This window comes from Thunnus albacares, chromosome 9, assembly GCF_914725855.1.
Source record: "Thunnus albacares chromosome 9, fThuAlb1.1, whole genome shotgun sequence".
Lineage (NCBI taxonomy): Eukaryota > Metazoa > Chordata > Actinopteri > Scombriformes > Scombridae > Thunnus > Thunnus albacares.
In genome coordinates, this window is record NC_058114.1 from 2,386,058 (window position 1) to 2,411,947 (window position 25,890).

The 25,890-nt window shown below is 39.7% G+C and overlaps 1 long non-coding RNA gene across 1 annotated transcript; it reads left to right on the forward strand.

Annotated features, from left to right (window-relative positions):
* The first annotated feature begins 20,253 nt into the window (after nucleotides 1–20,253).
* LOC122989335 lies at nucleotides 20,254–22,608 on the forward strand. The gene is made up of 4 exons (XR_006405029.1): nucleotides 20,254–20,702; nucleotides 21,179–21,213; nucleotides 21,977–22,086; nucleotides 22,342–22,608. It is a non-coding gene; the product is annotated as an uncharacterized LOC122989335 (long non-coding RNA).
* The last annotated feature ends 3,282 nt before the right edge of the window (nucleotides 22,609–25,890 follow it).

Sequence of the window (25,890 nt, forward strand, 5' to 3'; positions counted from 1 at the left end):
GATATTTTATGAAGCCACATCGTTTCCAAAGTCCCGGCAATGAAAAGTGGGCTCAATCAAATATTACAGGCTCCAGTTCACTCTAATGCAGGAGGAAAATGCAACCCGTTCTCATTCCTTTGTTGTCAAATACTGCTGGTTTTTCACGTCCCTCTGCGTCTCATACAAACATGCAAGGTGCCCTTTAGCTAGTGTATGAGATGCCTCAGGCTTTCAACTAACTCTAATGTAAACCCACTGACACAATGTTGACCTTCCTCCGGCACTATAAAGGTGCCCTCACATGATAAGTGGTAAAACCTTTGGAGACAAATAAGGCTTTATACTACTACTTCCACTACTACTACTACTACTACACTATTTGCAGTAGTACTTCCCAACACCTGGAAACACACTAGCCTAGCTTAGCGTAAAGACTAGCCTAGCTCTGTCCAAAGTTAAAAAATACAGCAACAAACGCCTCTAAAGCTCATGTTTTATCTTGTTTGTTTAACCCATACATAAACAGAAATGTAAAGTGACAATTTTACAGCTATTTCTTGGTGAACCACAGTGTGTACATCTGCACAGTCCTTCTGTGCAGCTTCTCTGGATATAGTTTGGGTCGCCAGATACGATCTGTTAGCGCAGGTTTTGGTCTTTGTACAGGCCTGATGGTGACAAGCTGCATAACATACAGTGATTCTCCCTAAAAGTACAAACTGATTTTTAAATTTCTGTTCATATACGAGTTAAACAAACATGATACAAAGTGTTGATTGAGCTTTAAAGCTGTTGGTAGGTGTATTGTTTCTCAGAGCCAGGCTAACCGTTTCCCCCTGCTTCCAGTCTTTATGCTAAGCTAGGCTAACCCTGACCTGACTTCAGCTCTGAGCTCAACATTTACACTGTACATGAGGTTAATATCCATACTCTCAAACTCAAGAGAGAAAGCAAACAAGCATATTTCCCCAAAATGTTAAACTACTTGTTTCCTACGGATACAAGAGTCACATATTAGAATTTACAGATTCTGAGGTATAAGGTTGCTTGTGTACATGCAAATTAACAACCAGCATCCATCCGTCCGTTGTTTTATCTCTCCACAGCAGCAGCCTGCTAATCTCATCCCGTCTTTGTTTAGCCGTCCTCTCATTCTCTCTCTCCTCATTGTCTTTCCTCGATGAATAGAGCCGGTTGACATTTTGGTGACGGACTTCCGAATCCAGTCTCTCTCTCTCTCTCTCTGACATCCTTCAAATTACATCACATACATCACACAGTTTCAGCCTTTGTGTCCCTTCACATGAGCCACAATTATGGTTCTTATACTCATTCTTCTCCTTTATGTATGATAGATTCGCCTTATTCTTTATGTATAGATTCAACTCAGAGATCTCGACATTAAAAATGCATTCGGCTGAATAAAGTTGTCAAGCTGTCTCTGTCATTGTCGCTTACATCACATCTCTATTCATGGGGAAAGACAGCTGAGGGTTGATTAAAAGTGCAACGGCTCAAACAATTAGGTATGTGCATTTATGGAGTTTTGTTTATTTGCATGTTTCATAATTTGCATGATTTCAGGAACAATAAAGTCGTCTCACAGACGATGGAAATCATTCCAAAATACAGTATATACAAGAAAAGTATGAAGAAAAAAATAAAATGAGTGAAAGTAATAATAGATAATAAAGCAAATAATTTTAAAAAAAAGCAGATTTAAAAATTACTTGAGACACTCTTAAAATGCAGTGACCTGACCTCAAGTATCTGAAGCATGTAATCTGCATGAAGACAGCGAAAGGCTAGAAGGTCTTGAGAGAGTAACGTATGCATGAACGCACATACTGTATATACAGAACGAGCACGTTCACCCCCCAGTGAGTTTAAAAGGAGTGAACACTGTATCTCTACTGGGGGGGGCTTATTTATGTTGGCTCGATAGGTTTATTTGGTCCGAAGACGTCCGAGCACAGTTCACCTCACATAAACTCCTGCTGCTGATCCTTTTACATAAGCAGAGGAGAGGAGTTTTTTTTTTTTTTTTTTTTTGTTTGAGCAGACTTTTACTTCAGCAGACTAAAGTGTTTTACATAACCGAAGTACGCAAGACGTGAGTGTTTCCAAATTTAATCCTGCGGGTTTCCCGGCGCAGCAGCCATCTGTCGTATAAATGCAGACGCAGCAGCAGCTCTCTCTCTCTGTAGTCAAAAAATCATCTCGGAGTTAATGAAGACAACATTTCATTCATCCCTCTGTTGTGTGTCTTGATGCCAGCTAATTCTAACTGGTGAAACTAATCTAATCATGGATTAAACTAGACTACAAACACACTTTAAAGCTCAAAGACATTTAGTTTCAAGCTGATGCCAAGTAATATCAGGGCCAGAATAACCAATGTGATACTTTGGTAATGCTTTATTTTACAGATCCTTTAATTTTATATAAAATTTTTTGTGTAATTTGCAGGTATGTAATAGTTAAATTAGCACATTTTACAGAAAGGATGGTGCAATTTGGTGCAAATCACAAGAAAAAAATTGAAAAATAGTGTCAAGTTGGTTTGGTTGTTTGTAAGATCCCGCTCATTATTATGTCTGAAGGTTTCTACTTAGTTATTGTGGCTTTTTATTGTCTCATCTTGGTGTTTTTACTGTCTGCAAAAGGCTTTCGGCTGTCTTTACCAGGCTTTCGACTGCCCTTCATGGATTTCTGGTTTCCTCACAAGACTTTCTATTATCTAATCATTGCTTTCTGTCGTCAATTGTAGCTTCTTACTGCATCTCACAAGACTTTCTACCGTTCCATCAGGACTTTTACTTGTCTTCACAAAGCTTTCTATTTCCTTATTGTGTACTTCTACAGTCCTGTATATTTATTCATGTTTCCACATATTGATACTGATGCTTCCTTCAAAAGAAAAGACATTTTGCAGATAATTATTGTTGTAATTACTGTATTGGCCTGAGTAAAAGGCGATATTTTATTCTGAAAATTACATTTGGAAAAATCAGAGCTCATTTCTGAACAGAGAGAGTACCGCTGTGACATCAGCTCCTACAGAGAATGATACATTATGGTTTGTTTGTAGCCTTAATGTTGCTATGCTAGCAAGTGCATTCAATCCAGTGTGTCTTTTAAAGTTAGTCAGCCCTAACAGTGTTTCATAAGCTCAGGTTAAGCTACAGGAGCTTCTGAGGGCTTGTGTAACATGTTTTTCTGCTGTGGAGGAAGGTGATGATGATGATGATCAAGAGGAGGAGGAGGGGGAGCTCAGACAGACAGAAATGGCATCTGTTGGAAAAAATAACTTTGACTGACAGGAAAGAGACAAGACACAAAAAAGTGAGATTTTTGTCCTGCTTTGATGGAAGTTTTTCACTTTTACGAGAGAAAAGGCTTCAAAGATGAAGACTCTCTTCTCTTTGAATTAATAGCATCTCAGGGAAAATTTTCCGACAGGACGAGTGTGAAAATGTCTTTTACCTTCAAAATGTCTTTTTCCAAAAACAGCTGTTGGAAAAGGTTAGTCATTTATAACCAAGGTTTTCTTATATTCTGGCCAATACTGTTTATTATTCAACACATTTTATTCATTGTAAGAACCATACAGACCTCCACTTCATGTTTTTTTTATTGCTGAACACCTTGTTATACATGTTTACATACACACATAGCAACCATTACTGTGCACATAGCAACATGCTGTGAAAAGCCATTATATTCTATCAATACATCCATCACGCATCTGTCAGAAGTGCACCAGTGAGGTGACATTAGCAGACTGTCAGTATAAAGAGTCCTAATGTAGTCCTTCCTGCTTCTGTGGATCTGTCCAACATACACTGCAGCACTAGTTCACCTCTGCAGCACATAAAAGCTGCATAAAAGCCGCCTGCCACAGCTGTGGGCCATCACAGGAAACAATAAAAAAGACTCTTAAATTGCTCTGACCTTTTTAGAGAACGTTATTTGCTCCGCACCAAATGGCCTCCTTGGTTAACTTAAGCCCCATAATGCACCTGAGGCATGAGATCCCTGTGTGTGTATACATATATATATATATATATATATATATATATATATACGTGTGTGTGTGGTAAGCAGATGCCACCTCGAGCTCAGCCCCTCTATCATTGGGGTTTAATAGGCCATAACAATAAAAGAGGCATATTGAACCAGCCCAGGGGAAATCAGCACTACTGTACAGCTACTTGAGACTCACGCACAAGAGATGGAGGCAAAGAAAATAGTCGCAAACCTAATTTGAAGTCTGCAGCGTTCTCGCTCCTGTCTCGAGCGTCTCTGCTCTCCATCTCGCCATCTACATCGGCTGTCGTCTGATCAGAGTGAGTTATGACTCTGTGTATGTATCGCTCAATCCTCCAGACAAAGACAGTGTGGAGGGAATATATTCTCTCTCTCTGTGTGTGTGTACAGTCATTGGAAGTGATGTGTGTGTGTGTGTGTGTGTGTTGCATTATGCAGGGGGACAGTTATGACACTGGAGGCTCTCCTCGTGTTCGTCCCTCTGCGTCTCGCTTCAACTTCTCAAACTTTTCATCTGCGGTTGTGTTTTGGCCTTTTTCTGCTCCTCTGTGTTTTGTTCTGTTATTGTTTTCCTGTTTGTTTATCACAGCTGGCACTTCAGCGCTTCATTCTCCATGAGATAAACACATCCCCAAGACGGAGGCCTTTCAGAGGATGTTTATAGAACACTGGCTGAAAATATGTTTACTAATAATTATTTCAAAAGTCACAGTAATCCCACAAATTATAGCCAGAAAATATCTTATTTATTTTGTTGTAAAATACACATTACTGAGAAAGAGAGATACGGCATAACAAGGCAAAACCATACAAAATATAATATACATTTTTATTTATAGACAATATTTAATTACACTAAATTTCATTTGAAAATTCTAGTCTGGCGAGTCTTTTTATAGAAAGACTAAGCAGCCACATTATACTTTATAAAAACATTTTAATGAATCAAAAACATGCCAAATCTAAAAAATATAATAAATAATAAATATTAAACTAAGTTAAATATGTGGCAGATCTTCAATTGAGGATGAGAAGTTTAAAATAAAGGCTTTATATCAAGAAAATAGATCCAAAAAGACTTCCATTAGAGGAGTCTTGCCTGCCTTTTCAATACAAACATATCAAATTACACAACATGCTCCTGTTGCTCCTGTGTTAACTGATGAAGGTGCATAAGTAATACTTTTTTTCCTTCACTGAATCTGCTGCTGTAAATACAGGATGGGACATGCATACGACTACCTCTCTGTTTATTCACAAAGATTCCTAATCATGTTGAAACGTGGAGAGATTTAAAGAAAGACGAATAGAAAGCCTTGATACGATGGCAGAAAATCACAATGGGGCGCTAGAAGGCGAGGAAGATACAATAGAAATGAGATACAGAGGTAGAAATCAGTGATTGGACTGGAGAGAAAACCTCGTGAATACAGTATAATGACAGTAGAATTACATGATGGGAAGAATTGTCAGGACAAAAAGACAAGGTGGAAGGCTTGCAGAACAAGGATGGACAATGGAAATCCATGATCTGACTGTAGTAAGCCTCATGAAGACTGGAGAAAAGGCTTGTTTGAACAGTAGAAATCCATGAGTCTCAGGAGGACAGCAGAAAGTAATGAAGACATTAGAAAGCCAAGATGAGACAATAGAGAGCTTTGTGAGGGCTGTGAAGGACCAACATGGGATGTAAAAATCCCAAATGGGACAGTAGGAGGACTTTTACTGGGATAGTAGAAAGTCTTGTGAGTATAGAAACAGTCCGTATAGAAAATCTTGTCAACTGAATGATGGTTTTGGATCCATAAAGTGTGTTTTTGTGTGTGTCACAGGTGTGATCAAACTGTATTGAGACTCTCTTTGCTGTATTTTCACAGTAAAATGTTCTTGTAACGCTTGAAGTCTTAAGTCATTACAAATTAGTCTAACGTAAGGTTTGCAAGAATTAGAAAGCTTTGTGCAACAGATGGATTTACACGTCTGTCTGATATCTGACTTTTAGTCATAGATCTTATAGTCAAAGTCTGTCTTTGTGAAACCGGCTTCACATTTCTGACCCATAATCTCTGGTGTGTCCAGCGTTTGTGTGTGTGTGTGTGTGTGTGTGTGTGTGTTATGATGCATGAGCTTCATCAGTCTGCTGTGCGCTGCAGGATTGGACACGTCTGTGTGGGACACGCCTGTGAGGAGCTTCACGCCATCGATCAAACTACAAACACTTAAAGGAACTCATGAGGCAATTTTAAACTCAGCATCCAGTGTGTCATTCAAAAATAGTTGTGTGTCTGTGTGTTTGTGTGTTTGTGTGTGACTGTCTGTCCCTTTTTTAGAAGAGTGTTAGAGTGTTTTTACGTGTCAGCTGACCTGCCATCGTACACATCGTCCTCTGCTCGGATTCATGTTAAACGGACATTCTGACCCTTTATTCTGTTCCTGTCCGTCAAACGCAGCAGAGATGATCGACAGCTGGCGACCGACAGTGATAAATGACTGAATGTGAGTTGATGCCAGATGGACTTGGCCTCATTTTCCCTGCCAGAAGGAGCAATTCAGACATGTGAACATACCGACACATAAACAGTTGACCCTTTCAGGATTTGTGATCATGCATTCACGCGACTTTATGCAAATTTAACAAGTCCCTGAATTCTTTTTTTGACATTCTTATAACCTGGATTTTTGAGAAACCTTATAATTTAATACAACATTTCCATCTCAGCAATATAACTACATGTCAGAGCTACAGCTACGCAGATACTTTGTGGAGGACGGATGCTGATAAGAGATGCTGATAGAGAAGACAACATTAGGAAATTGAAGAAGGAGTCTAATGTCCAACATACATCTAGCAAAAACATCTCCACTGCTAATCTTTCTGCTCTTTATCACAGTGAAGGAATGCACGCTAACATGACAAGTGCATGGGAGTCATTTCCTGCTCAGTAAAGAGATAAGGAGAAATAGAATTAACCTGATGTAACTCTTGTTATATATGTATGCGTGCAGCTTACTGCTCTATATGCCAAAGTCAAGTGAAACTGTTACTATTATACAGCCTAATAACATATCAGACATCTGTCTGTTGTTATGATGCTATCAGTGGGGCACTAATGATATTATATAATTATTAATAATAATTTTACTTTGTTTTACTGTAAATATAAATAAAGTGATACAACTTTATTTGTATCATACATGAGATGCAGCTCAAAGTGCTTCCATCAAAGCAATACACAAAATTTCACCCAAAAAAAACCCATTTAAACAAATTAAAAGGTTTTAAACAAACACTAAAATCAAATAAAACTCAGTAAATCTATTTATAATTTTATCATCCTGTTTTTTCATAATGTTATTTTTTCTATACACACACCTACTAATTTGGTGTATAAACTTTTGCTCTAAATATTGTGGGAACTAAAAACAGGTGTGCACATATTTTACTTTTGTCCGTCCTGGAGGAGCGATCCTTCCTCTGTCGCTCTTTGAGGGTCTAAGGCCATTCATTTCAGTGAGATTCAATAAAATATGCAAGACAATAAAATGTACGCAGTCTACTTAAAAACATGATTAAAAAACGCAGGTCCTAAAATGTTTGACAGAAGCTGCATGTTGGATATTTAACAGTTTTGAGTCCATAATAAGAAAAGCTTTAATGAAGACTCCCCTCGCGTCAAGGATAAATTCTTAATGTCATCACCTCATCTCACTCGTAGACAGAATGAATAAGTTTCCCAAAATGTTGAACAATTCCTTTAATGACCCACTGACATCATTAGGAAGCCTTGAAATTATAGACAAAGGCATCTCACGCTGCCCTGACTGAGACACTGTGTTAAAACATTTCAAAAACATTTCTAGTAAAAAAAAAAATGGCACAGGATGTCACAATTATGACTCTTATTTGAATGATGTACAGTTCCAAGTCTTTTGAAAGGACACTACAGAGCAGGGTCACACACTCACATCACACATTTATATTCAGCCGTTCAGGTATCCATTAAGTTCGGAGCATTAGGTCTTGCAGGATGCAGCTCAGACACTCAGATTACTCCATATTCAAGGCCACGGCTTGCTTTGAACCTGTGGCTCTGAATCCCTTTTGAATTCGCCATTAAGCTGTGAATAGGGCCGTGGGGAATGAGCTGCAGGCGTCGTGTCTGCAGCGCCGGGGCTGATGGAAAGCTGACCCTCCGCATCTTTTACAGAATCGCGCCAAATGGAACGGTCCAGAGGTTGCAAATTGAGACCGGGCTTTGTTCGGCTGCTGATAGGATTTGACGTGATTCATAGACCTATTATCAAGCTCCTCAAGATGTGTGTGTGTGTGTGTGTGCGCTCTGTCTATACTGAATCCCACACACACACAGAGTGTAATGGTCCAAGGGGCACAAATGGAGACACGTGGTGTATTATTGTTAAGGTGATGATAGGATTCACATGCACATTATAGGAGTTCTTGTGAGACACTGAAAGCTTTAATGGAAACGTGTGAGTGTGTGAGAAAGATGTTTTATGAGAGAGAAGATAGAGCTTTCTTCCATACAGTATGTCACTTTTTCTAGTGAGGGGAGGTGTGTGTCACCAAGGTGTGTGTGTGTGTGTGTTTTGTTCACCCTCAGGTCGTCCCTTAGCAGTAACCCAGATTAGATATCATTTCACAGCGCGGTCAGTGTGGGGAGAAATCTGATTGTATTACAACTAATCCAATCACAGCTTGGTTTTTACAGCCTGCTGACTACTGTTACACTCTGTGCACATGTGTGTGTTTATGTTCAACCTCCAGGTTTCATTGAGTTGTTGCTCATGTGTGATGTCACTGTGAGACTTAATATCAAGCCCCGTAGTTTCATAGGGCTGTTTCTCACAAACCATGTGTGATCACACCTCTTTGACGCCTGTAAAGATTTTCCATTACAGGGATTAATCCCTGAGGATGTACAGGAAGCAGCAAGACATTTCTTTTAAATTTATAACTAAAAATAGCTGTAAAAAAAAATCAAATCAAAAGATGCTGTCATCGAATTAATCCCAATCTTATACATGTGGTAAGATAAATCTCAGACTTTCACTCGGATATGAGTCGTTGCGGAGTGATTTAAAGAGTGTGACAGTGCTGTCAGCCCTGTGCCAAGGCCTTCTGCGTGGCCCCAATCAAGCATTAATGGACAAAGTGGAAACATCATGTGACAGTGTGGATTTCGCCGGCAGAGAGAAGGTCAAAGGCCTGTTAGTAAACTCTGAATCATTATGTTGGTGATAATTAATAGTGACCTTGCCCTTTGGCGAAGCACTGGACCAGATCCACATCGTAAAAAAAACTCAAACCATCCAAGATCCACCGAGAAACTACACAGCGCACAAAGAAAACACACAAAGAAGAAGTTTATGTGATATATTCTGCTCACAGACACCAAGAAATTTTGATTTTGCAGATTGCAGGTGAACACAATCAACATCTGGGTACTTTTCCAGCGTTCCAAGCAAGCAGCAGCTACTACAGCTTGAGGCTGAAGCAGAAGTACCTTGAAGTGCCACTAACAGCCGCTAGATGCCTTAACTGGCTGCCATTTATAAAGCCTGGACTTGTCTCTAGAAATACAATGTCAATATTTTTTTTTCAACGACTCATTACGGTCTCAATCTCTAAATCCAGGCCCTCGAATAAGTGTGCTGGTGGTCATTTAGGAAATGATTGCTGTTACTGACAGCTGGCTGCTGCTCTCCTGCTGCTCCGCTTCCTCTTGACTTTGTACTACACAGCAGCACAACAAGCTATTGAAGCTGTAAACAGAACCGCATTCCTGCACACGCTCAGTGGCGTCTATGTGATCGCTGTTATTATTCTTCGGGGCTGTTTCTAAACTAACGAATGCGACACGTAGTCTCTGTGATGGAGGAACATGTCACCCGGTGCAGCGGTTTGGCTCATTGATCTGTTTTTTTTAATAGTTTTTGGACAACAACAGAGATCTACAGCACAGAGGAATAAGATATATCAGACTTTGGATACACACACGATACTCGTGTTGGTTTGGCTCTGCACATGAGATTTGTTGACAGTAAGAAAAACATCACCAGTTTTAACAAGTGTTTTCCCTCTCTTGAGAAGGACAGGTAAACTACCTGTAAGTGACTTGAACAATAGCCTAGAGCAGTTGTAATTCTGCTCTATATATGAGAAAAATGGGTGAATTCGACAAGAAAAGATCTTAAATCACTCTTATGAGGCCCATTGAAGGGCTTGATGTAAGAACAAGTGATAAGTGATGGCTGGTTACTAATAAAGGCTGGTTAGGAAACATCTGTAATATATTTGTTAAAATGCTAAATTCTTTCTTCTTCTCTTTTTAACACAAATACTGTTTTTCGTCCACTAAGCAATTTACATCACTTCTACTTTGCTGTTCTTTTAAATCAATGTTAAGCTGCTGTCAAAGAAACTCAACACTTCCTGTAGATGTTGCACAGTGTGTGTGTGTGTGTGTGTGTGTGTGTCTGTGTGTGTGTGTGTGTGTGTGTGTGTGTGAGTGAGAGAAGAGCCCTGTCCTGCATCACACTGACAGCTGATTACATCCCCAGTCCCTCATCCCTGCTCATGCAATAACCAACATACACACACACACACACACACACACACACACACACACACCTTAGATGATGAGGCCGAGAGTGCTGCACAAGGCAATGACCGGTGTGTCGTATTTCATCATAGTCCTCTCACCCTCTCCGTAGCCCTGATTCATGACACACATATACACGCACATACACACACATACACACACACGTCCAAGCATATTAAGCCAAGCGGAGAATAAAGCAGAGCATGCTGGGATAGTGCTCTGATGACACAGTGACAGGACCGGCCGCAGAGACAAATGGACAACATTACTAGCAACATGAGAAGTGTGTGTGTGTGTATATATATGTGTGTGTGTGTGAGAGAGAAGAGTGTGTGAAACCTTTATTTGACTTCATCCTTCTTTCACCTCATCTTCATCCGAGCTGCACAATTTGTCTTTTCTGTGAAATCTCTCTCTCTCTCTCTCTTTTTCTCTCTCTCTCTCTCTCTCTCCCAGTCTAAATTATATTTTTGCTGCAAAGTCAATCTCCTCTTTGTCCATTTACCCTTCAGCTGCACTCACACTCAGACATGTGACTCTTTGTCCGTGCAGATGTGTGTATGTGGATGTTGGATTTGTTAAGAAAAGGTTATTTTTAACACCGTGATAGTTTGTGGTTTCATTTCTTCCCAGAACTCAGTTTATGTATTTATTTATATGATGAGAAACATGGATTTATCAGTCTATTTATAATTACATTCAAAGATCGCAGCATTTGTTGATTTTGTTGTGGATTTGCTGAGAAAAGAAGGTCGGGTTTTTCTTCCCGAAAGGTCCAAGAAACATATTTCTGTATAAGGAACAAGGACAAATATGATGGATAACATGGTTTTATTTAAGTACTCTGTTGTTTTTCCTCCAAATGTTTTGCACAGTGCAACAACACATTATCCATTGATTTGGGGCTGGATTTGCTGAGAACAGCCTATTTTTGCCACTATAATAGTTTGAGGTTTTGTTTCTTACCAAAACCTTCAAGAACTCAATTTCTACAGTAGAAACATTGAAAACTGGACAAATATGATGGAAAATGGTGATTTATCTGTCTGTTCTTTTTTTTATTTTACACATTAATTGTGTAAAAAAAATGTCATGAATGTAATATTCTAAAAACATCAATATGTTATCTTTGCTCTTTATTATTTCACCTGACCAGGTGAGCTTGACCAGCTCTCACACCAATAATTAATTCAGTGACTGTAGACATATCAATATCACAACTGCTAGCGCGTCACTAACACTCTGAGTGCTCCTAGTGTTTCCTAGAAATAACCTTCATATACTACTAAATTGCAACAGCAGATATATTTTGCAGGAAACATAATTCCACCTGAGTTACATTTCCTGTCAACATAATGAGGAAATGTTGTTAATTAATGTGTCTGGCAAGTCTCAGAAATGTTGATACTGAACATGAGAGTAAAATATTTACTGACGGTAGCAGTTATTTTATTTTTCTTTACCAAAATATCAAATCCACTGAGGTTAGGAACCTCCTTTACAAAACTAGGTCAAAGGTTATTGAGGGTTAGGGTTTATTTTTTAGGGTAAGGGTTAGGGCGTTAGGGTTAGGGTTAGGGCGTTAGGGTTAGGGCGTTAGGGTTAGGGTTAGAGCGTTGGGTTAGGGTGTTAGGGTTAGGGCGTTAGGGTTAGAGCGTTAGGGTTAGGGTGTTAGGGTTAGGGCATTAGGGTTAGAGCGTTAGGATTAGGGTTAGGGTGTTAGGGTTAGGGTTTGGGTTAGTGCGTTAAGGTTAGAGCGTTAGGGTTAGAGCGTTAGGGTTAGGGCATTAGGGTTAGGGTTAGAGCGTTAGGGTTAGGGTGTTAGGGTTAGGGCGTTAGGGTTAGAGCGTTAGGGTTAGAGGGTTAGGGTTAGGGCGTTAGGGTTAGGGTGTTAGGGTTAGGGTGTTAGGGTTAGGGTGTTAGGGTTAGGGTGTTAGGGTTAGTGTTAGGGTGTTAGGGTTAGGGCGTTAGGGTTAGAGGGTTAGGGTTAGGGCGTTAGGGTTAGGGTGTTAGGGTTAGGGTGTTAGGGTTAGGGTGTTAGGGTTAGGGTGTTAGGGTTAGTGTTAGGGTGTTAGGGTTAGGGCGTTAGGGTTAGGGTGTTAGGGTTAGGGTGTTAGGGTTAGGGCGTTAGGGTTAGGGTGTTAGGGTTAGGGTGTTAGGGTTAGGGCGTTAGGGTTAGGGCGTTAGGGTTAGGGTTAGGGCGTTAGGGTTAGAGCGTTAGGGTTAGGGTGTTAGGGTTAGGGTGTTAGGGTTAGGGCGTTAGGGTTAGGGCGTTAGGGTTAGGGTTAGGGCGTTAGGGTTAGAGCGTTAGGGTTAGGGTGTTAGGGTTAGTGTTAGGGTGTTAGGGTTAGGGCGTTAGGGTTAGAGCGTTAGGGTTAGGGTGTTAGGGTTAGGGTGTTAGGGTTAGGGCGTTAGGGTTAGGGCGTTAGGGTTAGGGTTAGGGCGTTAGGGTTAGAGCGTTAGGGTTAGGGTGTTAGGGTTAGTGCGTTAGGGTTAGGGTGTTAGGGTTAGTGCGTTAGGGTTAGGGTGTTAGGGTTAGTGCGTTAGGGTGTTAGGGTTAGTGCGTTAGGGTGTTAGGGTTAGTGCGTTAGGGTTAGGGCGTTAGGGTTAGGGTTAGAGCGTTAGGGTTAGGGTTAGAGCGTTAGGGTGTTAGGGTTAGGGCGTTAGGGTTAGAGCGTTAGGGTTAGGGTTAGGGCGTTAGGGTTAGGGTGTTAGGGCGTTAGGGTTAGGGCGTTAGGGTAAGGGTTAAGGCGTTAGGGCGTTAGGGTTCGGGTTAGGGCGTTAGGGTTAGGGTTAGGGTGTTAGGGTTAGAGCGTTAGGGTTAGGATTTTATTTTAGGGTTTATTTGAATCTGATGTATTTCCCATAAATGTGGCTCTATGTGTCCTGCTGACTTTACTCTCTGCAGCTCCGTTGTTGAGATTCCTGAGATTCAGAATCTGAGATTCTGGTGGATGAGGACGGTTATCAGGGCAACCTCCGTCAGCCTTTTACTGCTTTAGAAATAAACATAATTTCTACATGAATCGCCTTAAAAGTTTGTTTGTGAGTCTGAGAAAAAGTAAACACAGAAAGTAACCACCTGTAGCAACATTATAGCTAACTGTACAGGGAACTACATCTGGGGCTTTGCACATCGGTTTGTTTACATCTGATAATGTGGATGATCTGTCTGTTCATGCTAGAGAAGTAGTAACTTAGTAGATGAATTAAAATGGTTCTTATCTGCAAGTTAACAAATTGCAAAGATAAAAAGACAAGATTCATACTGTGCAGTGTTCATGGACTATATGGCTGGATGACAAAGACTTACATACTGTAATTCCTCACACAGTTACGTGTTGTAATTGTATTTTTCTTACCGTGTGGAGCTGAATGTTTGGTCCAGCCATCCTCGCTCGTTTTCTTCCAGTTGGTTTTGTGGAGGTGAAACAATCTCCAGAACAACAATGTTGATAAACGCTGTTAATCTATTTGTAGTAGTTACACAGCTGGGATCACTCTGATTCTTGGAGACGTCTACGTTTTCCGAGTCTGGCAGCAACAGGTCCAATTCTGCAGAATTCTTCCGAAACCCCAATATTTAAAAAAAAACGTCCCATTGGCCTGTTTTCCCAAAAACAAAATCCCACTGCTCCGAAAATACACATTCTGTAGTTGGAGTTCAGAGACTAACACTGGCCTTATTACCTCCCAGACTCTGTTAACATAAAGTTCAATTTAACAGATGACGCATAACCCACAATATAAATCATTATTTATGACTTTGGATGACTCCTAAAGAGAGACTTTTCATTTTCGGGCTGACATTTAACTTTAAAAGCTCTTCTGTGAGCTAAGTTAAATAAACTAAAGTGAGAAATGTAATGTTATTGTTTGACATTCAGAGTTCTGCTTTAAAGAGTTCGTCATCAGTTCAAATGAACTGACGACGAGACAAATAAAGTCTTCAACTGTTTCTCACCATCGGAGGAAAACCTCCATTAACATATTGTTAAATTTAACGGAGCCAAGCTTACCAGTAAACATCTTCTCCTTCTAAAAGATCATTTATTATTTCTGACGACACTTTACTCCATGTAAAGTAAATAAACGTGATGTTTTTCAAGATAATGCTCGTCTGTCTTTACGACACAGTTTACACATTTATATTACTGCTAATCTATTAAATCAGAGTTCTACTGAGTCAAACATGATGCTGAATTTAGCAGAAGACCTCAGTAATATATAAAAAGTCTGTTTTGTCAGATAATAAACATTATCAGTGTCTGACAACCTATAATGAGGTACTGCCATTATTTATGGTTAGGCGCTCTAATTAGACTACCTCTGTGATCTTTTGCCCTTAATATCTTAGTGTATTTTGACGTGCTCGTTAAAAATAATGATGTTTTATGGTGTGACAACACTGTGGTTAAGATCTGGTTAGGTTTAGGCACAAAAACCACTTGGTTAGGTTTAGGGAAAGAATATGGTACGATCACTTACACGTCAAGGGAGAGTGTGTATTTTCGGAGCAAAGGGCTTTTGTTTTCAGTCCAATGGGAAGTTTTTGAAACTATTGGGGTTTTGAAATAATGGGCCATCGGACCAATGACATGGCACCCAAATAAATACGCTTGGACAGTCGAAGTGCAATGACTCGCGATCGTCCTCATAATAGTCCACGGGATGATCTGTCATTGCTCTTCGTGTGCGGTGTGCACGGGTGAATATGTGGGTGGTTCAATTAGCCAGTAAATTGCCCCCAATGTAGTTCCCTATGCAGTTAGCTATAATGCTGATACAGGTGGCTAGTTCCTGTGTTTGCCTCCATTCAGTCTCAGAAAGAAGTAATTCATGTAAAAAAAAATCATGTTTATTTCTGAAGCAGTAGGAGGCTGACGGAGCGTGCATGAGACCTTGTTCACGCTAATCTCAATCTGAATCTCTGGGAATCTCAATAACGGAGCTGCAGAGATTCAAGTTAGCAGGACACATACACGACTGCCACGTTTATGGGAAATACATCAGATTCAAATAAAGATCTTTGATAACAGACGACCAAAAAAATAAGATCTAGGTTGTAAAAAATGTACAGTGTGCATTCAGTATATCAGTGTCTGTGATGCATGTGTGTGTGTGTGTGTGTGTGTGATCAGCATTAGTTCCTGCAGACCCTTGACATTAATTGGCATTAGCACCACTGTTGCCTGGAAACATCCAGTCAAATAATTCCAGGAAGTAGAAGGTGATAATGCCAGTGATGGATTCTGGTCCTGTACCTCTCGGTTTCCTCACAGACACTTTTATCAGCACGAAAGACACATAATTAAGTACACAAAACATGATGCCATTAACTGTTTTTTTCATGTTCACTCTCTCCAGAAACCAGATAGCAATTCAAAGTCTGCTTATCTCCACTCAGAGCCTACATACTTCACTCTGTGTTTTCCTGCTACAAATTGTCTCGAGCGATTGTGTGTGTTTATGTGTGTGTGTAGTGTGTACATGTGTGGTCACAGGTCTGTTCAGCTAATCGTATTGATTTTGTGCGTGGAGTCCTGAAGCTAAGCTAAAACCATTAAAGGTAGTGGAAGGATGGCAGAGGGAGGAGAGATAGTGGTGATGAGGGATTACTGGTGGTCTGTGGAGCTGTATTTGCCTTCTAGAGCTTCAATAAAATACCAATCCGGTGTTGTTGTTTTCTCTACAAAGACCTGATGATTTATTTGTTAAAATTGAACCAGTGGTGCAGAGGGAATAGTTGGCTCTCATCTTTTTTTTTTACCTTGATACACTGCAGAGGGATGCAGCATGAATGGAAATGATATGTTTAGTATTTCAGCCAGAAATCTCGTAATTTTACACCTTATTTTTAAAAGTACTGAAGTAGTTTTAAGAGGTAAGCTACATGACTTTTCATAATTTTTAATTAAAGATGTTGATAAGTGTTTAAGAGGGTTGTTGCTAATTAATCCTTTTATTTTAGGTGTCTAATATATGAGATGGTAGATATTACAACCACATCCGTGGGTCTGTGGGTTTTGCCTCAGCTGCCTCCATATTGCAGCAGGGATCTGTCCGCCAGACTTCTGTGCTGTGTTTGGATGTACTACTGAGAGAAATACCAAAACCAAAGAACAAAGAATAACATTCATTCATAGGCGAGTAGTTATTTTACAACATTCTACTGTCATCAACTTGACAACCATCACTTTAGCCTCTTTAGATCTTTGATCATGAGCAGCTTTCACAAATTGAGGCAATGTCACAAAAGCAAAAGTCCAAACTCCACAACTGCAGAGTAAGAAAACAGCTCTATAAAGTCCTGTTGTTCCACGGTTATTAATATTTGCAGTAGAGCTTTCTTATTGTGGATTTGTGAGTGAACTTGTAGCTTCCATATTGACAGCGTCATGCACACATAGGAGCCAACCGGAGTCCAAGCACCTACCTGATCATCTCCCTCAAAGACTCAAAGAATAAAAAGGACTTTTACATCTCTGTCATACATAAACATGCAGCAGACATCTTCATTTTACACTTTATACATATATTTAGTAAATAGTGTGAAAAATGTCAGTAGAGAGTGTATGAAAATATGAATATAAAAAACAGGTGTTATTTTAAAAAAAAACCTAGTGAGTCTATATTTTGTGTATTTAAAAAATCATTAGTAGTCATATTACTGTGCAATAAGAAAACAGAGTATACTTGCAAAATAATTACATCTACATAAGTGTATGTATTGATGAGCTAGCGTAGCCAGTCTCGAGTTATTAGAGGTCTGTTAATACTACATTTTTCAGCTCATTGTTTTAAAAAGAATGATGTGAGAACAGGTTTAATATGTATTAAATGCTTTAAGTTTAGTTTAATACATTATGAGGAGTGATTAAACTGTTACTATCTTTTAAAATGTATTAATCTTTGTAGCTAGGGTTAGGGTTAGGGTTAGGGGGTCAGGGTTAGGGTTAAGGTTAGGGTTAGGGGGTTAGGGTTAGGGCCAGGGTTAGGGGGTTAAGGTTAGGGTTAGGGTTAGGGGGTTAAGGTTAGGGTTAGGGTTAGGGGGTTAGGGTTAGGGTTAGGGGGTTAGGGTTAGGGCCAGGGTTAGGGGGTTAAGGTTAGGGTTAGGGTTAGGGGGTTAAGGTTAGGGGGTTAGGGTTAGGGCCAGGGTTAGGGGGTTAAGGTTAGGGTTAGGGCCAGGGTTAGGGGGTTAAGGTTAGGGTTAGGGTTAGGGGGTTAGGGTTGGGGTTAGGGTTAGGGGGTTAGGGTTTGGAGGACTGCTTTGTAATGTCACCAACTGCTAGTTTCCAACCGAGTGAGAATGCCTTACAAATGTTAGCTTAGATATATGCACAATTACCACTAGCCACAGTTCACTGAATGTACTCAGCGTTATTCAGCTTATATCACATCACTTCTTGGCTCGTGAAGTGTTTGTTCTTGTGCTGCTGGGTTTGTAAAAACGAGTCATACAGATTTAAAATGAATTTGATGTCTTGCTCTATATTTATATTAAAATACTTAAAGTTTTTTGTTGTTGTTGTTTTTTACCTTTTCACAAGTGAAAAATGCAGTCCATGTTGTGGTTGCAGTTGGTCAGTTGTGGACCTGCTGTGGATCACGTTTGTCTTTAATCAACAGGGAGTAAAGTGGTTGATGATATCATAGTTTCAGGTGGATCGGAGACAAATTGGGCCCGATGGTGGTGGAGATGTCCTTCACTTCTCCTCCTCCTCCTCTGTCAGCTCAGACAATCATGCTTCTTGCTGAACACAATCAATACAAACACCTTCTTTTTTTCACTTTTCTCTGTCTCTGTTCTCTCTCATTCCCTCCGGTTGATGTAATCTTCCTCTGATGCTCACTCATTCATCTTCACTCTATTCCAGACTCCTCCAGCGGTCCCAGGAGTGTCCAGGAAAAAAAAAAAAAAGTGGAGTTTCTTCCCGTAACTGATACAACAATTCAAATCAGAGGTTTCACTACCACCACTATTATCAGCAGCCACAGATATGGTGAATCAGAGATGCCCTCATTTTGCATGTGAGTAGTGCTTTATATGCTTTAGAGGACTTTTTAGGAGGAAAAAAAATAATGTAAATTGAGATTTTGTAAATTTTTTTGTCTTAAATTTTCAGTACAGCACAAAGATCCACAGATCAGTTTTGTCCACTTAAGGTTATATTCCAACAAGACGGTAATTTCCTCAAAAAAAGTTGATTCTTAATTTTTAATTTTTAACTATATGTTGCTTAATACAAGTCTAGTTTGAATGGAAAGCAACAAGAGAAGAAGAACATGGAGCCACAGATGGGTGGAAGGTTTGGACACTCTGGTCTGCTTGTTTTGTAGAGAAGTTGAGTTTTATTTCTATCTCAGGACTACTGTATTGATCCTCAGACAGGGGTCTCATAGTTGTTCCAACCACTCGCTTTGTTACGGAGCCTCTCCAGTCCCTCAGCTCCTTAAATCACTTCTTAAAACTCACTTTTCAACACACTCCCTTTTTATAATGTTTTGGTCCTATGCCCTTCATTGTTCACTGTTTCATTCTGTGCTGTTAGCACTTTGTAGCTGTTTAGAAAGATGCTGACAGTATGTATTTATTGATTGGGACTGTGTGCAGTTTTAAACATAAAAGATGCACTGCACCAGAGTTAGCTCAAAGCTAATTTATATCCGCAGTCTCCCACAATCAAAATATACAACAGCACAAAGCAAATAACACACAGAACACACTATACAAAATACAAAGCTACACACAGCAGCACATCACATACACACACAATGTCAATTAGACAGACCCACAGTGTTAATTAGATATATAAATAAAGTTATCATCATTATTTTTGCATGTAAAATACTGTGACTGTCCGTGTAGGGAGAAGGTCAACATTGTTTTTTTAAACCATGACCACAATCATCCCCTGACCTTAGTCATGTGGTTTTTATTGTAATTATGATGACGAAGGTGACCTAACCTTAAGAAAGTAATTAAATTAACCCTAAACCTGATCTTTTCTCAAACCTAACCAAGTGTTTTTGTACCTAAACTTAACCAAATGTATTTTTCAACAGTGATTTGTAACTGATTGACAAATGATGTCACCCTGATGATTACTATATATTAGGGACGTCAGATCAAGAAAGAGGCTTGTATGTGTCTCTCTGAAGTTCAAGTTTAACGACGTATTTTGTCATTTAATTTGGAGGACATTTTTATTATTGTTTCAACAACCTCACCTACAGTTTATAAGTGATCTTTTAACAGCAGCCATGAGGAAATCATATCGTGGAACCAAAGTTCCAGTTCAGAATCCATTTTATTATCAGCCAGATCGTTAATCATTTGGGTAATTAATTAGGCATCATGACCGCCTTCTAGAGTAAATCAGGGTTGATTTAATCCGTAAATTGTCTGCTGAGTGTTAGATTAGCTTTACAGTTTCAGCTGAATGATTTTACAGCATCCAGAAAGACTTTAGTTACTCATGAAGCTCTTTGGTTTGTGATATTACTTTTATTTTAAATAAATCTAGTATTTAACTGATTTTCAGCTACATTTTATGTTCCTACATATGAAAAATCTCTGCTGCTGTTCATGCAACAGATCAGTCCTTTAAAGTAATAAAACAAACAGCAAACAAACTAGAGAATATTTGTGCAGATAATTCTATTTTTATCATCTGTCACCTTATTTTTTTATATTCAAGTGAAACTACTGATTCATTTCCAGATGTGTGCTGAGGTTCTCTTACAGATAAACCCCAAATAATACCAAAATTAACCAGTTAGTATTCAGGATTAACCGAGAAGGCCATTGTCACGGCTCAAATTAAGGATTAGACAGTGTTCCCTCGAGGGCAGGAAGCCACACACTGATCAGCCGGAGAATTGATTTTTGTTGCCCAGACGTGGACGAACGGCCATGAAGCTTATTTATCTTTTCAGAAACCCCAGAGGAGCGGAGAGGAAGGAGGAGAGGTGAGAAGAGGAGGCGGAAAAATCAAAAGGCTTGAAAATCGAATACTGCAATAAAAGAGATCATATATTTAGCCGGTAAGTGTGTATGTGTGTGTGTGTGTGTGTGTTTGAACACTAAACTTGTATATACAGCTCAAGATAACGAAATGTAAAGCTTGTAAACCTCTAAAATCTCCTGCGAGGTTCAAAATCAACAACGGGCTGCATCTGTGGAGAAAATCTCCCTTTCACATTCCTGTGTTTCTCTCACGGAAAAAGAAGGCGGTAAGCTGACGACAAATGCTGCGTTTAGCTGAGATTGCAGGAGTGAATACAATGCATGTCCAAAAAAATCCAAAATCCTTTACTTGGAAAGAGATCAAATATGGAGGTTATCTTCTTTTCATTCACGAGACAAAAAGCTTCCTCTCCCAGCAGTGGGCCGACTATCAGACACACGGACAAAAGAGAGGTTAAACTGTTGTATTAACATGTTTGTGAGTGTGTGTGTGTGTGTTGACGGAGGGAGGATACAACGTTTTATATCCCCTCTCTTACCTTCTCCTGCACAGAATCTGATCACCTGCACCTGCAACAATGTTAAAGGGTAAGTCTGGCGATTTTCTATATATATATATTTTTTTATTATCAACAAATTTCATGTGCAAAGCCAAACCATCAATGAACTGATCTTACAAGCATTGTGTGTGTATCAAAAGCCTGATATATCTTATTCCTCTGTTGTTATTCAAGAACTATTCAAAAAAAACCTGCTAGATTGTTTACAAACGGCTCCAAAGACTAATAACAGCGATTGCGTTTTTAGTCTCCGGAGAGTAGTTCTGTGTAAGAGAGACGCCACTGAGCGTGTGCTGTTTACAGAGCTGTGCTAGCTTGTTGTGTTACATATTTCAACCTCTTGACTTGACTTGAACTTATCAATACAAAGTACTAAAGAATTATACCATGATCTGGGTGAATAAAAAATGTGCATTAAAACCGTGTATTGCAAAAGTAGTTTGGCTCAAGTTTGATCACTGCTCTAAATTCATCAGCTACCCAACCTGTAACCATAGTAACATTAAAGACTGTCAAAGTTTACTGGTTATGAAAAGACGCAGCAGAGGAAAAACAAATGGAGAAGAAAAAACAGAAACTGAGTGAAAAACGGCACGAGGAACTGACACCTGAAGAGCTTAAAAATGATAAACTTAACCCAGTTGAGAAGAGTTTTAAATCAGATCTCCAGAAATGGTTATTAAATAATTTGTAGATGTACAAATTCTTGATGTTTTACTTTCTGTTTGGGTTTTTAAGTCTAATGTCATTCTTACTTGATGCTCTCTTATTCAATCTGCCAAAACCAAAAGAACACAGATTAGGAGACGTACTCTGGTTGTGCTTTATGACACCTTGTGTGAATTTTATGTCTCAGCTCAGGCTGGCGACGAGTACAGTTTGGCAAGTTGTCATGACAACGGTAAGCTCTTGCTTCATAACCTTTTGATTTTGAGTGCAAAACTTTAACCAAAAATTTGCAAATGCTTTTATTTTATGTTGTTGGCAAATGACCCTGTTATAAGCAGGATAATCAACTTGTAAGTGTTTAAAAACGTTAACGCACACCTACTCATTGATTATCCCTTACTTCATTAATTAGGTAATGTTTTGTGTACCATATTGAACACACTAGCAAATGTTACCTTTATTTTTGTAACTTTTCTACCACTTTCAGTAACATTGATAACATAGAACCGACTTGCTGACATCTGGAAACATGAAATATGACGGGAGGAATAATTCCTGACTGCAAAGTGAAACTGAGCACAGACCTGCAGCAGCAGGAAGGTTTACAACCGACGCTGCAGGTCATCATTTCTGCGCTCTTTTGTTTTTGTTTTCTCTTTCAAATATGTGGTTAACCTTATTCCTCGGGGCGGCTGTGGCTCAGGTAGAGCGATAAGATCCTTCTGATGAGCAGGTTGGCACCTCAGCGTATGAATGTGTGTGTGGATGGGTGAATGTAGCTTGTGTATGTGTGTGTGTGTGTGTGTGAGAGAGAGAGTTACAGAGTTGTTATGTGACTGCATTCACACCTCACTCTGTTTATGTATTCAGCTGTGATAATTTAGCAATTAGTCACAAGAAAACACATTGGTAATTAAGAGCATGACAAGTAATCGTATGAGTTCATTAGTCACTGTGTGTGTGTGTGTGTGTGTGTGTGTGTGTGTGTTTGTGTGTACTAATAACAAATGTATGAAATGAGCTGTAATGTGACATTAAAGTATTTATCTGTGACATTTTCTTTCCACAGTCTTTTTTGTAAACACTGATAGATTCACTGAAAACTGAGAGTCTGACTAAACCTGATCAGCTAATTTTACGCTACAAGAGTAAAGTCAGATATCCTGACAATGTATTTTTTCACTTTTTATCAAATAAGTAGATTTGCATAGATGCAAAGATGAAACAGAGTATTTGAGTATTTGTGTTTTGTGTTCAGCTACAAGAGGCAACAGGTTCCAAGCGGTGAAATCCACCACAGTCCCAGGGGAAATTTGGGGAAACAGTGATGGTGACACTCCCACTGAGACACACACACACACACACACACACACACACACACACACACACACACACACAGTGAGCCTAGGGATGGCATCTGTTCTTGTGACTGAGAATGATCTGATTTGACAACAGACATCTGTGCCCTGAAGACTTTCTTCAGCTCACAGACCTGCCACCTTCACTCTTATTTACACACAAACACACACACACACACATTAACACACACACACTCTCTCTTGAATTTTCCACTCATCACTTCCTCTTCCCTTCATTACATTACAGACCTTCCTCTCCTCTCCAACCCGTCGTCTTTCATCCTCCCATCATTTTCACTTCCCTGTAATTCAAAGCGAAGCAGAAGATCACAGGAAGAAGCTGTGGGCTAAATTGAGACGTGACTGTGAAGATGAGTACTGCATAATGTCTGTGAGCGCTGTGGCATACATGACACACTGTGTCTCTATCACTGAGTCCTGCTCTACTCTTAAGATGATGTTGTGCATGAGGATTCATGTTGAAAGATGGCAAAAAAATAATCAAAACTTGTAGCTGTTTTCAGTATTCAAGGTTAAACAACTAGAAGACAAGAAGACAGTATCATTTGGAATCGCTGTGATTGGTGGATTCGCTCAAAGATGCCACGTGCATCTGTGTTGAACACAAATTGACACACAAATTAGCACTCTTGAAGCTCCAAAATGAAGGAAACTCAGGATGTTGCAGGATCCAATTAACCCTGCTCTGTCAGAGAGTAAACTCCTCCACAAAAGGAGTCAGTCGTCAGGCAGAAGTCGACAATGATGGAAAGAGGAACATTTACTTTAAGTCCTCCTTCGCTCAAAAATAGGTTTTTCTTCTTGTTCTTGCAGCTGGATGTTGTTTTCTTCTCTGTGCAGAATGATGTATGTGCAGAGTTTGTTTTCACATTCATCTCCTGAAGGAGGAAAGTTTCTCTGTTCTCAACTTAAATCTCAGTTTAACTCATATACATATGAGCATGATGTGTGACATCATCATCGTCAGACACAATTTACTCTACCAAGCTTTAGACTTCTGTATGTTTGCTTGACTATTTCCATTTTATGCTACTTTGTACTTCTACTCCACTATAAATATTGTACCTTTTACTGCACTACATTTATTTCTGTACTTTAAAGAATAGATGCTAAACATGACACATGTTGAGAAGTGTTCCACAGGTGGAGCATCATGTGCAAAAGATTGTACTGATGTTACACCACCTTCTCTTAGAGAGGCCCAGCAAATAATAAATGATCCATTTCACATCCTAGCGTTATAAAAACTTATTTGTTCCATCATCCATTAAGATTTTAAACAGCAGTGTTAAATAATGTATTGGTGTAATGTTACATGGTCTCAGAGCACTTTATAGTCTGCACTGATGTGCAGAATTTAAGTTGATGGCTTTATGTTGAACGTGCAACATTCTGGTACAATGTACTGGTGCAGGGGTGGACCACCAGTCCCACACCATTGCAAAGAGCTGCACAACACATGCATGCTGACATTACAACAGCAACAGTGACAACAGTTTTCATTGGTCCTTTCTTATCTCGGTTTGCTCAGTGGGACAACTGGCAGTCTTTGTTTTCCACAATCCTTTTCAGGTCTGGCTTGTACTCAGCTGCGGCCACTCGAAGCAACTCTTTCACATGTGTCCGTGTGAACAGAGCAATGTTTTGACTTCACTTGTTTAACTGTAGAAAAAAAAAGTGATTCACAGACATGAGTGGATCCAAAAACTTGCATCAGCTTGAGTGCAGCCTGTTTGATATTGTGATATCTGTCCAAAACTCTGTGGTTCTTTCTCTCAAAACACTTTTAAGTCTCCTCAAAAAGTTCAATCATCTCCAGCTGGGACGCTGCTTCATCTGCCACTAAAGGGGCTTTCAAACAGTCCAATGCAGCAGTGACAGGGTTGATGAGGATGTGGCCACTTTTGCTTCAGGTTGCAGAATCTGTCTTCAAAACTCTGCTGCAGATTTTTAACCAGTGTTGCATAGCATCCAGAGCTTCCTTCTGAGACCTCGGCCGCTTCTTCATTTGAAGATGAGTCTGGAAGAGCTTGAGTTTATTGTGAAAACACTTTGCATCATGTCAGGCAGCATTTTTAACTTCCCTTACAGATCTAGTCTCAGTTTGTTCAGATGATGCAGCATGTCGACCAGAAACCCCAAATCTGAAATCCACTGGGGGTCATGTAGCTCAGGATAGTGTTTCTCTTCCAGAAACAGCTTCACTGGGTTTAAAAGTTAAAAAAAAAAAGCATGGAAAGCATGTTACCTCTTGAAATACATCTCACAGTGCAGTGGAGAAGCAGATGACTGGGAAGGTCTTCATCAAGTTCAGCTTCTTAGACACCGCTCTTCCTTAATTCTCCTCTGACCGTACAGATATTGCCAACTGTGGCTTTTCTTGAACGTCGCAAGACTCATCCAAATCAATTCTAAAATACCAGCATTCCTCAAGATCCGTATGTAACTGTGTTAAAATTGAGTTGTTAATATCTGATATTCTCTGTTTGTGTGCCGTGACAGCTGCAGGTCTGATACAGAACACTTCAAATTGTAATTTTCAGGAGTGAGGAGAGCAACAACATCTCTGAGGCAAGTCTTCACAAAGGCCATGTTGACATGGAGGTTTTCCTCCCTTTCAGATTCTGCCATGACGATTCAGTCAGTCACGCTAGGCT